The following is a 13,776-nucleotide window of genomic DNA, read 5'->3' as shown; positions in this document are numbered from 1 at the left end:
ATAGTTAGCTAATTGTTTAAAACGGATCTTAGACAATGTAAAAAAGTTTATAAGCTTGTAAGTCACAATTAATAACTTTGTTACTTGCAATTTTCTTCTCAAAATTCATTTCTGCAGCCATTAATATAACTTGAATCAAACTTTTCATGTATTGTATATTCCTTAGAATCCTTGGAAAAAAAAATTGTCAGAACATTATGATATATGTTTTAAATAAAAATACAAGTATTATGTAATATATTTAAAATATTGAACATTAATAAATATCATCGTTGCAATGTAAATATAATGAATGTCTAATAAACCAGCTGATTGTCTAATGATTTGATTGTATTAAAAAAAATAGCATTATCATAATACAAAATGTACCAGCTTCTCTCACCCTATCGCTTTCTGTGTGTTGTCTATGCAACTTCCCTCCTAACAAGCAGCTCCCTGATATTTCTTTCTAACTTCTCCAGCCAAGCTTACCTTCCTAGACGAGATGTATCAACCTCTCTTATGTCATTTTCCTCTCAGGAGACTCCATCTTCAATTTTTATAACATATTAATTCATTATATTCTGCATATATTAAAAAAAAAAAGAAAGAATGTAACGATAGATCAAGTCTTTTTCTGGAGAGTGCAGCATATGCAGATATGAAATAGTTCTGTAGCTATTTGAAGTCATCGTATATAAAGTCCCAAAATGACTTTTATATATACTTACTAATAGATGGAGAGAGAGAGGTAAAAGAGTAGAAAGGAAAATCGAAATAAAATTGAGATCAAGATCTACTGGCCAATGCAATCATCTCTGAATTGGTGAAAATTTTTTCTATATTGAGTCGTAGGTATAGCTGAAATCATCTTATGAATCTTGTAAAATTTATATTTCTGTTTTCTGGCGATGTTTTTGTTGCATTTTTTTTTATTACTTGCACTCAGTATACTCATGATTCGCCTTAATTGAGCTACCGAAGAAAATTTTGTTCAAGAAAAAAAAAATTTACGGACCTGGAAAAAGTGTGGCTTAATTATGGGGAAAATTTTTCACTCTGGTATACCCCACATTATATAAAAATGAGTTAATAATAAAAATAATGACATTTTTTGTCATATTATTTTAATAAATATGTAACTAGAAGTTCATATTTAGCTATATTTTTTAGACTAGTATTAGTTGTAATAAAAATCTCAGAAATTATGTATGAGTTTGTCAAATAAAGAAATATGCGAAGTAAGAATTTTGTTCAAGTGAAATGCATTAAGGATGAAGATTAAAATGTATTTTACTAGAAGAGGACATTCAACAATGTGAATGGAATATTTCGATAAGCTTTTCAAAGAATACTATGAGAAGACAATTGATTTTAGTAGTCTTATCAACTGAAAAGAAGAAAGAAAACTTTATTTTTTATCGTCATATTAGTAAAATCAAAGTTAGAGATGCTTAAAAAAAAAAGAAGTGAGTAAAAATTGTTGGGCCTAATGATATTCTAGAGGTGTGAAAATGCCTAGGAGATAAAGAAATTTCTTGGCTTATGAAACTTTTTAATATTATTTTAGAGACTAATTAAAATAGATGTCAGATGAGTGAAGGAGTATGTTGATTCTTATTTTTAAGAATAAAAATGATGCACAAGTGTACAAATTATAAATTAATTAAATTAATGTGTCATACTTTAAAATTATGGGAGAGTGTTATTGAACATAGGTTAAGACTTGATACTAATGCTTCTCTAAATCAATATGGATTCATGTTGAGTATGTCTATTATGGAAGCTATACATTTATTTAGGTTTGATGGAGAAGTATAGAGAAAATAAACAGGATGCATATATATGATATATATTAATATGGAGAAAGCACAGGTTAAAGTTTCAAGAGAAGTGCTATGGAAAGTTCTAGAAAATAAAGGAGTTTAAATAATGCTTATATTCAAGTCATTAAGGATATGTTTGCAATAGATGTTATTTGTGGAAAACACAAGGTGGTCTTATAAAGTATTTTCCTATTTCCAGGGGATTACATCAAGGATTAGATTCAAGTCCATATCTTTTTGCTTTAGTCATAAATGCTCTTACTAGACATTTGCAATAGGATATAACTTGGTTTATGTTATCTGCTAATGATATTCTTCTTTTTGACAAGACTAGAGAGGGAGTTGAATGAAAACTTGAATTTTAGAGGTCAACTTTAGAGTCTACAACAACAATATCAAGCCTTTATCCCACTGTGGGGTCGGCTACATGAATCATTTTTTTCTCTATTGTGTAATGTTAAGAGTTAAATTCTCATTTAAATCTAATAAAGAAATATCATTTCTAATATTTTATAACCAAGTTTTTTAGGTCTACCTCTACCTTTCTTAATATAAGTCAAATCTAATACCTCAACTTTTCAAACCGGGTCAATGGAAGGCCACCGTTTTATGCGACCAAACCATCTAAGACGACTCTCTCTAATATTATCTTCCACTAGAGCCTTATGGTTCATGATTCACAATAGGATCTACTTAATCAACATCTCTATTAACAAAAAACATCTATTATTAAAGAAGCTTAACTTATCTACCCTCACTTTATGATATTAAAATGACAGCTTTCCTCATATATTTTTTAAAAAATCTTGGTCGAAGAATTATTATATAGCCTTTTGGTAGCCACTTTTCATCAACATCATGTACCAGGGTACTTACTAAACCTAGTTATCTAATACTAAAAGAAAATAATCTAGAACCCTTAGCATTAGATTACATTCAAATCCATATGTTGAGCAAACGGCCATAGAGTGAGCTGGTTAATATGAAATTTGGAGAATGGAAAGAAAACATAATTTAATTAGTATGAACTAGACCAATATACAAAAAGAAGGAAAATAATGATGAAAAATCAAATCAAGATCTCATGATTAAGTTGCTTTGGGTTATCATGTACTCTGGTCTATTTAGTCGGGACCCATTTTGCTGAAGCATCTTTGTCTGCAGCTATAGATTGTTTTATTCAGAAGTATCTTATATGTTTAGGGTCGATATTTGTTTAAGGGGGTAATTTTAAGTCAATTTTGGCTAATAGAAAGTTTTGTGTCCTATCAAGTATATTATATAATTCATAACTCAATGGGAGATTAAAGCTATTAGGGAACATCTGAAATATGATAATGACTATGATTAACAGTGTCATTTTCGCAATGAAACCACCCGATCAAAAGGACCCAATCATAATTGTTATCTAGTTGTGTCATTTGGTGTAAATCTATATATTTAGAGGACACATGTCATTTATTTACTTATGTGAGATCTTTTGAGAGAATAATAACAATGTGCTCGATATGACATTTTTTTTGTGGATTTAGATTAATCTTAAATTAATCACCCTGTACAAATTAATGTAGAGAGTGAATGAATGTTTTTTTTAAGTTTAAAGTGACAGAATTTATTTGACTTCTATTTTATATTTTATATATTTTTTAATATTCATATTTCTATAAAAATTTGGCTCAAAATGAATAATGTTGAGCTTTGGGGGTATTTTAAAAAGTGAGCTTCCTCTGATTGGCATTGCCAATTAACATTACTCCAGCCTTAATGATGTGAAAGATCATACTTGAAATATGGAACTTGCAGCCGTACCTATAGGTTAGGGCAGTAAGTTCGAGTTTAAATTTAAAAATGAATTTGAATTTTAGAAATATTTGCAAGTCTTTAAAATTCTCACAAGCATCACAATGCATGATAAATTTAAGTTCAACTTTAAAACAAAAAAAAAAAATTCATGCAGCATTTTTAGACTTTATGTTAAAATGATTAGCACTTTTGTTAAAGCACATGCAAACAATTTGATTTTAGCAATTTAACTTGTATTTTGGATAATGTTGTTGACCTGTATTCGGTGAGACAACAAAAAAATCAAAATAAAATCTTACCTCCTCTGCCGAAGCACGTCGCACGACCTACTCCCACGTCGCACGTCGCTCCCACGATCGCCCACGACCTCTCCGCGTCTTTAAATATGGAGAGAAAATGAGGCCTTCGGCCTCTCCGATCGCTGGTTCCTTCTCTCGCAATCGTTCTCTCCCTCTCGACGACTTTCCCTTCCCATTGGTTCGGAAGCTTACGACGTACGATTTGATCGGACGAAACGACGGAAGCTCATCGCTCCTCGGCTCATGCGTGCTGTTCGAGTTCGCTCCTTCCACGTCTTTCTTCCAGCCGGATCGGAGGTCAACGTTTCAATCGGAAGCAATACGGGAGCTCGCCAACTGTGAACTTAACTTTCTCCCCTTCACGTCGCTCCTTTGGCTCCCCTCCAGTTGATTGACTTCGGCTCCTTCGCCGTTGATCGACGTCGCTCCAGCGACGGCTCTCCCTGCCTGTGGGATCAGAAGTCAGGGCATTTTGATCGGAGCCAAGCCAAGAACAGGAGCTCGCGGTAGTGAAGGTAACTTTCTCCCGTATCGCGCTCTTCTTCGGCCATACTTAGTGAACCCGACGAAACAGAGAGAGGAAAAGGAAGGATTTTAATTTATTTTAATTATTATCGTTAATTATTTTAGTTAGTATTTAATTATAATGGTAATTAATTTGTTAATTATGATTAATTTATAATTAATAATTAATAATTAATTATAATTATCTTATTAACTATAATTAATTTTGATTAATTATAGTTAATTATTAATTATAATTATAATTAATTTATTAGTTATAATTAATTAATAATTAGTCATTAATTACTAATTATTATTATAATTAATACTAATTACAATAAAAATATAAATAAATAAAATGCTCATGTGATTTGCCTGTCTCGGTATCCATGCCCTCCGCTGCCGATCCTGAAGGTAATCTAAACTCACTTCCATCCTCGACGTTCGTGTCAGGCCGGTAGACCACCTATGCACGCATTTGTTGAGCGTAGTAGGAGAGAATCCGGTCCAACACCTACGACGATGCAGACAGTAGCCTAAAATCTCTTCCTCTTTTATCTCGGCATTCGTGTCGGGCCGGTAGACCGCCTATACACGTTTTTCTTAACGTGGTGGGAAGGGAACCCGACACGACACCAATGACGAGATAAGCGAGTGACCCTCAGTTTCGAATCATGCTCTCGGCATATGCGACGAGCCGGCTAAATGCCTATACACGCTTTTCTTAGCGTGGTGGGAAGGGACTCCGGTGCGACGCATACGACGAGGCATGAGAGCCTGGTGCATGCTTTTATTAGCATGGCCAGGACAACTCCTAAGTACCCATACGCGGCTCTGTACCTGCGGGGAAACAACTGCTTTTTCTCTTGCAACAGGTACCGGTAGAAGACCCATACACGCTTTTCTTAGCGTGGTGGGGGCAAAGACTTTATACGGCCGCGGTGTTCTCGAAAGAGGGCATCTACCATACACGTTTTTCTTAGCGTGGTGGGAAAGACCCATTTTTTCGTAGTTTTCTCCTAAACGGGGGAGATGCCGGGAGGCTGTCGAAATTTCGGTTGAAATATTACTCTACTTGGACCTATTTTTGAACTCAAAAGAACAAGAACCTGGACTCAAATGAACAATGACTTGTGGACCAGCACCTGAACTCAAATGATTAATAAAGATCAAATTCAAATGAAATGAAATCAAATTTGAGCCAGATCTAAATCATTTTGAGCATGAAAATGAACCTGCAAAGGCTCCAGACGGCTTTGAACAAAAAATAAACATACAATTGAACTCAAAGGACTGCACATGAACAAGTAATCCGAACTCAAAATCGAAACAAGATGTGGAGAGCAAGGGACTCAAATTGAACTCAAGCTGGATCCAAACTTGACATGAGCAACAAAGAACTTGAACTTTCAAGAACAATAGGGACTTGAGTTTTAATGGGATGCCAAGAGTTGAACCCATAATGACATACAATACTCAAGCATGAGTTGGACCTTGAACTGGGGTCCGATGAAATACATAGGACCATGGCTTTGGATGAATGCAACAAACTCCTAGGACAATCCCTATAAATGCCTATTGATTGAGATGGCAATACTGAAAACCAGCAATCAAAGACCCGTCTCTACAAACAAATGCAAACATCAAACACCTGAGATTGATGAAAGGTGGGTAAGATGCAAGAGCAATGACTCTCCTGCGAATACTTCTAGGAGGTCGTAGCGGATGCAACGGGTCCTTGAAAATGAATACAACATATTTATGGATAATAATAGTGGGTACCTCGTAGGCACAACGAACCACTTTGGGCATAAGTATGAATATCACCTGCGACAACGATGATTAAGATCTTCAAGTACGTCGGGTATAAGGGCGCTTCAATGTACGAAAGAGGACACCTCCTGACAGAATGGAAGAAATATTTGAACAAATTAGAACTAAACTTCATGGTGTTCTAAAATCTCTTCTTAGTTCTATACTTAAGAAGAAAACAGTTCTGGTGTCCACAAACACCAGAAATAACAAGTCTACTATATTGATGATCCTGAAAAGAGTCCCTTTCAAGGCAGCAGCCACGGATTTCAAGAAGAACCTCCCCGATGAATGAGAAAGGGGGGAGTTAACATCAAGATGAGTAAATGCCTCATAACATTAAGATCATATCGCCACCGGATCTACAACACTCGTATCAGCAGACAGAAGGTGTGTATATGCTCTCAAATGAAATATTGTGTATTCAAATGACAATTACCTGCACAACCAAGATATTTCAAAATACCCCTATACGTGCATCATAATTTGTATACATATATGTACACTAAAGAGATAAATGCAATCTCGACCCGCATGGGCCCCGGCAAGCGTGTTATTGGTACACACGTGACGCCTAGGGATGCTGCGCGAGTCAATAAGTGAATTCAAGTTTGAATCTGATCCTTCTATACGGATTAATAGAAGTCGACAGGGTTTGAACTCTCGAACAAATACACGGTTGTGGCGACCGATGTATTTATTTTAATACATTCATATTAGGCCTTCAAGGCTTATAATCAAGATAATTCACTAAATAAAGGCATGAAGCCTACGAAACCCGATCCTCCTAAGCAGATAAATAGGAGTAGACAGGGTTCAAACTCAGATAAATATGCGGTCATGAATTTGACTGGAATATTTATCTTATATATTCATATTAGGCCTTCAAGGCCTTTAACAAAGAAAATTCATAAACAATGGCACAAAGCCTATGAAACCCGATACCCTATCGGCAAGGTCGACAAGGTTCAATCAAATGGAAATAATCCCAAACACCCCGATGATGGCCGTGTTGATTGAAGATCTCAACCGGAGGGGTTAATTTTAGGCATTTCCAAATGCCTCCAAACAGTTCACTCAAAATTCAAAAATCCCAAAATCCAGATATTTAAAACTGAAATCAATCCATCAATCACTTAAAACAAAATTCATCCACCCTCCGCAACAGTTTGCCGAGGTGGACAAATTAAAATTTACTTCAGCTCAGAAAGAGCCAAATGCCTAGTTGAAAATATCACTAGTGTCCATTCTCAAACAAATGTCCTGCCAGTAAGGACGTGGTACGTGTCCTCTAACCGGTGATTTTGCCGCCAAATGACACCGTAGGATAAACGGTTATGACCCGGGGCCCTCTGAACCGAGTGGTTTACCGCCAAATGGCACCACGAAATACCGGTTATGGCTAGAGCCAATACGTTCCTTATTGGCATCAAATCCTTGAGATATGAATCAATAGGATATGATCGATAGGGCGCAAAGCCCTCTGTTAGCTAAGGTGGATTCAAATTTATCCCCTTAGACAAATATTCAACCCATGTCTACAAGATCCCCTTGGACGAAACAACCCATGGCTGCCGACAAGGATATTTCTGTCAGGTTGGGTCGACTACCTCCTCTGACTAAGTAGACCAGGGACCACGATGGCCCTAGATGACGGAACCATGGGATCTTGATCGGGTCTATCATCCACTCCCCCACAATCCGCTTTAAGTACTAGGTGGTGAAATTTCTATTTTAAATATCAATTTCTAAACATCCAAACTTTACAAATATTCAAGCCCAATGCTGCTACTATATGCCAGATAACACGTATTTACTACGTATCTGATCAACGACTAGCCTTAATCGAAAGTTCTCACTCGTGATCGGGAGGGGTAATTAACTATAGGGGCTTGCGCCTATAGGAAACCAGAACTCAGATCATAAAGTCCTCGCAAAATAAGGGCGAAATCTCTGGGTAGTGTCTTGTCTACAAACCCATCTACCTTCCAAAATTTACCCCGGAACTTATTCTGTTAAAGCTCCCTTCGCCAAAGGAAAAAAGCAAAAAAAATAAGACAAACAGTCACGCGGCGGGGAGGCCGGGGCCGAATTTTCGGAGCCCACAAATGTTCATACCCTTTAATGCGTTCACATAATTCACTTAATATTTTTAATGTGCTTGTATGGTAAACCCTATTGTTTTTAAGCACATTTACATATTTTGCAATAAATTTACCTGATGCATTTATATGTCCTTTTAAGCATTTGCATGACTTTCAAAATGTTATATTACACTTGAAGATTGACTTGCGAAGCACATGCACCTAAAAATTATTTGAAGTCAATTCTTCGCATGAATAGCATGCCACTAAGGCATGCGCAAAGTTTCATTTTGAGTTTTAAAATACCGTCTTCTATCCACTTGAATGTATTTGTTGTGAATCCATAAGTACTTTCATGAATTAGAATCTCCATATGTGTTTTGATATATGATAACTTCAATTTCATATGATTGCATTTTGCTATGAAGTGCCCCACAAAGAATCAATTTGTCTTTTATAAATAGGAGGGGTTAGCTTGTACATTTCGCCAGAAATAGCCCCATGTTTCTTAGTTCATTATATGATTCTAAGCTGTTGAAGAGAGCTCTCCAAGTGCAAGGAGATTCTAATTATATATGTAGGCAAGCTACTAAGGATATTCTAATTATATATGTAGGCAAGCTACTAAGGAGATTCTAATTATATATGTAGGCAAGCTACTAAGTAGGGTGCAAATGAACCGAACCAAACCGAACTTAGTCATGTTCAAGTAAGTAGGGCTGCAAATGAACCGAACCAAACCGAACTTAGTCATGCTCAAGTTTGAGCTCGTTTGTCAAAAACATGTACAAGCTCGGTTCGAAGCTTGTCGAGCTTCTTCCATAGGTGTTTGAGCTCGAGGTCATTTAAAATTAAGCTGTTCGAGTTCAGTTTATTAATAGGTTCGAGCTCGATTAATTTCAAGCTCATCGAGTTCTAATTGAACCGCTAGTAAACGGACTGAGCCAGCTTGTTCAAAAAGCATAAATAATCCTCTAATCAAACGGAAGACTCACAACCACCCATCCCGCCTACGAGAAATTATTCTGTGTGGAATCCGATCACAAAGATGTGTTCGATCGAGTATAGTATCCAATAAAAATATAACGCGTGGCGTGCTAACGTGGAAAGTAAGGCCTGACCCGTTTGTCATTTCGAGACTAAATAACACAAGGCCCGCCCAGTACATTTTCCAAATTCCACATTTCGTCCATTCGCTCCTGTTCTCCCAAGCTTCCTGCAAAAAACATCTTCTGAATTCCTCAAGCAATCTCTTTCGCTCATCATGGACGAGGGAAAGGACACGCCTGCAAAGAGAAAGATGCGTAAATTCTTACATTGACATAAAATGAACTACGGATATCTTGGGTATTCAATGCGTATTTGCTGAAGAAACCAAAAAATAAAATAAAATCATTCCGAGTAATTATAAAAGATTATATTTATCTCACCATTTTCATTCTTTCTGCGTACTTTCTTTGTGTACAATGTGTATAATCTGCATATATTTCGCTTATTTTCTGCGTATATGTTGAAGAAAAAACCCTAATATTTTATAATAAAATGGTGAGATCTTTAAATCATAAAAGTAAACTTCCAATAAAGAAAAATGATAAGTGTAAAAAACCCTAGATTCTGCTGATACTTTTTGTATATTTTACGTGTATTGCGTTTACACTGCATATAGTATGCGTATACTACGCTTATAGTATGCGTACACGTTGCGTATAATATGCGTATAATATGCGTATGGTTTGCGTATTTTATCGCGTTTTATATGCGTACTGAATGCGTATCACCTGTTTCTCTAAAATAATTATAGTTTCTTATTTTACGTAGATTTACGTCCGTCCTATATCTTATAGATGCTATGTTTCGACATGTAGAACAATGTATGATACTTTTTTCGAGATAATTCCTGTTGAAGTTGAAGAAAAATTTAAGGACCTGAATATTTACCAATTTCTTCATTTTCCTGGATTTGAGCAAAACGCCCCACTAATATACCAGCTGCTGACAATGTGGAGTATTGAAAAGCAAAGTTTTATTATAGAGGGCCATGTTGTACCTTTCACAGCTGATGAAGTGGCCCTCCTTACTGGTCTACTAAACAGAGGTGAGGAGATTACCTAGATAACCTTGCCCACTTCAACAATCACTTCAAAGGATATTAAGATTGAAATGCTTGAGTTGACTCGAGAAAGCGCCCCAGATACTATGTTGAGAACTTTTATTATGTATTTATGCTCTAACCTCCTCATCATTCATTCCCCATACAATTCCATCCCCCAAGAATATTCGGATATCATCTGAACACACCAAGACCGACGCCCCAGAAAAAATCAATGATGTTGAGATGACCCAGGCTGCTGAAAGGGTTAGCAAAAAGAAGAAATTAAAGAGAAAATAAAAAATGGTTTACAAAAAGAACAAAAGGGTACACTACATCCAAGAAGAACCTGCCCAAGAAGAACTTGCCCAAGAAGCTCCCCCCCCCCCCCCAAGAACAACCTACCAAAGAAGTTCCACAACAAGCACCTTCCAAAGAAGCTCCCCCCCAAGAAGAACCTTTCAAAGAAGCTCCCCCCTAAGAAGAACCTGCCAAAGAAGCTCCCCCCCCAAGAAGAACATGCCAAAGAAGCTCCCCCCAGGAAGAACCTGCCAAAGAAGCTCCTCCCAAGAAGAACCTGCCAAAGAAGCTCCCCCCCCAAGAAGAACCTTCTAAAGAAGCTCCCCCAAGAAGAACCTTCCAAAGAAGCTCCCCAAGAAGAAACTGGCAAAGAAGCTCTCCAAGATAAACCATCCACAAAAGAAATTGTTCCTTCCCCAAAACCTGCCCAAAACATTCCACAAACAAAAAAATTAATCAATGTTGATGATGTTATAGTAAAGGGTTACCCTGCAAGTCCTACAGTTAACTTCAGAGGCTTGTTGATGTTGAGTCCAGTGAAAGAACTTTTTATCAGGGAAAACATAAAGAATTATCTTGACAGGTATTTTATTTCCGTATTGTGTGTGTACTGTGTGCGTATGACCTGCGTACTGTGTGCGTAATCTTTGCGTACGGATTGCATATAAATTGTGTTTTATATGCGTACATAATGCGTATTTTTTGTTTAATGATTTCAGTAGCAAAGAAATATTTCAAGCTGGGAACGTTATAATTTCAAGACGAGGGATGGACGAAACATTATCCGATTCATACCTTAACAATGATCATATTGATTCCTTTGCCATTTTATTAACTGAGAAGTCTAAAATTTCACCAGAACTGTATCATAAATTTCTATACATCTCACCAATGTATTGGGTTAGTAAACTAATTTAGTTGATATATAATTAAATATTTCGACTATTTTATTCTTATATCTAATTCTTGCAGCATTACAAGGTGAAGGATGAAAGTTCAAAATTGTTCATCGAACACGTAAACTACAGTTCTGTTCATTCATGCAACTTTATAATTAATCCAATTATTGACGGTTCGCACTGGACGCTTCTGGTTGGTTACCGAGATCAGAGAAAGTGGGAATTTTACGATTCTGTACCCAACCCTATGCATAGAAGTGTTGCTATAAAGATTGTGAGTTTTATTATAAGCTTATATTGCTGGAAAATTTCAAAATTATTTTTCAGTGTACTAAATTCTATTCCATATATTGTTCAGATTGCAAGCTTATATAGGGATTGCAAAAAAGCTTTTGATGATAATATCAAAAAATGAAGTTTCAATACAATGAAGAATGCACCAACTCAGACCAACTATACAGATTGTGGAATGTTTGTTTGCAAATACATGGAAAATATTATTCGACAAAAGAACTCAAATTTGAGAGACAGTAAAGATTGGTAGGAAAAAATGCCAATGTATAGGGCAGAATTTGCCTACGAATTATTTTGAGCTTCGTTGAAATGAACTTTTTATATTTTATATTTGTGTAAATAACTGATATATGTAAATTATCTGTGCATAAAATATAGAAAAGGTTTTCATGTGGGTAAATAAAGTATGCACAATATAAGCATGTAATACGCGTTGTAGACGCATCTCATACGCAATCAATACGCAAATGGCAGTTCTTGGTTTTTTCGCCTCGTCAATAAACAATCAGGGAGCGTTGGATATAGGGTTTCTCATCATTGAATCCTCATTCAAATCGATTAAGAAGGTTTATATATGGGTAAATAAAATACGCACGTTATACGCATAACGTACGCGTTGTAGACGCATTTCATGCGCATTGCATAAGCAAATGGCAGTTCTTGGTTTTCTCTCAAAAAATTAAATTAATTCGAATTTAATTGATTCGATGCATTACTTGGGTTTGAATCATTCAAATATTCATTTTACAAACATTGCAAAATGATTATAAAAAATCTCACAAGGAGACTTTGTGTTTGAGAACACCCTTGTGCTATACACAAGTGATGGTTCTAGAATGTGGGTGTTATGCTTCAAAGGTTGAGGACTCATTAGACCACAAGGAGAATCAAAATTTTTTAGAATGCTTTGCCCCGTCAATAAACAATTAGGGAGCGTTGGATATAGGGTTTCTCACCATTGAAACCTCATTCAAATCGATTAAGAAGGTTTATATGTGGGTAAATAAAGTAGGCACGTTATATGCATAACGTACGCGTTGTAGATGCATTTCATGCGCATTTCATATGCAAATGACAGTTCTTGGTTTTCTTACAAAAAAATTAAATTAATTCGAATTTAATTGATTCGATGCATTCCTTCTATTTGAATCATTCAATTACTCATTTTAGCAACGTTGCAAAATGATTATAAAAAAATCTCACAATGAAACTTTGTGTTTGAGAACACCCTTGTGCTACACACAAGTGATAGTTCTAGAGTGTGGGTGTTATGCTTCAATGGTTGAGGACTCATTAGACCACATGGAGAATCAAAATTTTTTAGAATGCTTCGCCCCGTCAATAAACAATCAGGGAGCATTGGATATAGGGTTTCTCACCATTGAATCCTCATTCAAATCGATTAAGAAGGTTTATATGTGGGTAAATAAAATACACACGTTATACGCATAACGTACGCGTTGTAGACAAATTTCATGCGCATTGAATACGCAAATGACAGTTCTTGATTTTCTCTCAAAAAAATTAAATTAATTCGAATTTAATTGATTTGATGCATTCCTTCTATTTGAATCATTCAAATACTTATTTTAGCAACGTTGCAAAATGATTATAAAAAATCTCACAAGGAGACTGTGTTTGAGTACACCCTTGTGCTACACACAAGTGATGGTTCTAGAGTGTGGGTGTTATGCTTCAATGGTTGAGGACTCATTAGACCACATGGAGAATCAAAGTTTTTTAGAATGCTTCGCCCCGTCAATAAACAATCAGGGAGCGTTGGATATAGGGTTTCTCACCATTGAAACCTCATTCAAATCGATTAAGAAGGTTTATATGTGGGTAAATAGAGTACGCATGTTATACGCATAACGTACGCGTTGTAGA

The 13,776-nt window shown here is 35.9% G+C and overlaps 1 protein-coding gene across 2 annotated transcripts in view; it reads right to left on the bottom strand.

The window, feature by feature from the left end:
• Nucleotides 1-283: 283 nt before the first annotated feature.
• LOC110115731 (PRELI domain containing protein 3A) overlaps nt 284-13,776 on the bottom strand; it is a 38,387-nt gene continuing 24,894 nt past the window's right edge. Inside the window, exon 3 of one of the 2 annotated variants that reach the window (XR_002305376.2) lies at nt 284-563. The gene's annotated coding sequence lies outside the window, so the exon portion shown is untranslated. The remainder of the gene's footprint in view (nt 564-13,776) is intronic. The other variant, XR_002305377.2, reaches the window with a different exon arrangement.

The sequence above is a fragment of the Dendrobium catenatum genome, unplaced genomic scaffold (assembly GCF_001605985.2).
Source record: "Dendrobium catenatum unplaced genomic scaffold, ASM160598v2 fragScaff_scaffold_306, whole genome shotgun sequence".
In the NCBI taxonomy this organism is placed as follows: domain Eukaryota; kingdom Viridiplantae; phylum Streptophyta; class Magnoliopsida; order Asparagales; family Orchidaceae; genus Dendrobium; species Dendrobium catenatum.
Note: the sequence above shows the minus strand (reverse complement) of the source record. Positions and strands in the feature narration are given on the sequence as shown.